At 36.9% G+C, this 1,325-nt stretch overlaps 1 pseudogene; it reads left to right on the top strand.

Annotated features, from left to right (window-relative positions):
* The first annotated feature begins 267 nt into the window (after positions 1 to 267).
* Positions 268 to 386, top strand: LOC134929744 (5S ribosomal RNA; annotated as a pseudogene).
* Positions 387 to 1,325: the final 939 nt, after the last annotated feature.

Genomic DNA, 1,325 nt, shown 5'->3' with positions numbered 1-1,325 from the left:
AGTATAACAAGGGTCTATTTTTGCCCTACCGTACGATACAAACTCATTTTGAATGATGTTGCACAGCACAAAAAAAGCAACATACAGGCGGCTCCAGTTGGCAAAACTGATTGACCATATGATTTAAACCTCCGTATACCTATACATTTGGGGTACAATTTGGTGCAATGACGGTCAAACATATGTTTCTCTTTCAAGAGATCATCAGGCTTATGGTGTATTTAATAGCTGCATACCAGCTGCAGGTTTTTGCCTCATCAACCTTAAATCTACTACCATACCACACCGCACATGCCCAATCTCGTCCGATCTTGGAAGCAATACGGTGTTGGGCCTGGTCAGTACTTAGGTGGTTTACCACTAAGGAATACCAGGTGTTGTAGGTTTTTTGACGGCAATACATTGGCTATTGCACTAACCTCAGAAATCAATACCTGGCGGGCGTGTTTGGTTTTGCCGCACTTTGTGCCGTATTTCTGCCTTATATATATTTTTTCATCTACATATTCACAGTCGTAATTCCAAACCTATGATTCACTTTGTTTAATCATATTTTTAAACACATTAATAATCTCTTGTGTACTCTTATTTTATCTAAAAATAATTAAAGGTTACGTTTTAATTATTTCATATCTACCTCATTACGCATAATCTAAATCATAATTGTTTCCAAGAGTGAGTGCTCCCAACAAGGGTCACTTTTCCTTTTTCTCTCCTCTCCTTATTACCTACATAAATACTCTCGTCAGGTTACTGAGTGTAACCCATAGACAGAGAAGCAGCTCTAGGATTGTATCACAATAATCACGATTTACTGCAACGCTATAAGACAGCAACTTAATAATCATATGATAAAGTCATATATGAGCCATAATTGTGGGATTTTGAGTAATAACTACTGAGTATTACTGTATGTAGAGCTGACATAATTTGGCTTCTTTCACACATGTACAAATATGAATATGGAATAAAGCTTTAAACCATAATAAGCAAGGACTGCTGATTACAGTATTACACCCCTCCTTCTAAATTGGAATTAATAAAGATACCCGAATGAATGAGGGTTTATGTGAGCAGTTATTTACCTGTGGCCAGGCTCTGGCTGAGCCATAATTGTGGGATTTTGAGTAATAACTACTGAGTATCACTGTATTTAGAGCTGACATAATTTGGTTCCTTTCACACATGCACAAATATGAATATGGAATTAAGCCTTAAACCACAATAAACAAGGACTGCTGATTACAGTATTACACCCCTCCTTCTAAATTGGAATTAATAAAGATACCCGAATGAATGAGGGTTTACGTGAGCAGTTATTTACC

Source organism: Pseudophryne corroboree, chromosome 5, assembly GCF_028390025.1.
Source record: "Pseudophryne corroboree isolate aPseCor3 chromosome 5, aPseCor3.hap2, whole genome shotgun sequence".
NCBI lineage: Eukaryota > Metazoa > Chordata > Amphibia > Anura > Myobatrachidae > Pseudophryne > Pseudophryne corroboree.
The sequence above is the reverse complement of the archived record's forward strand: the minus strand, read 5'-3'. Positions and strand labels throughout refer to the sequence as shown.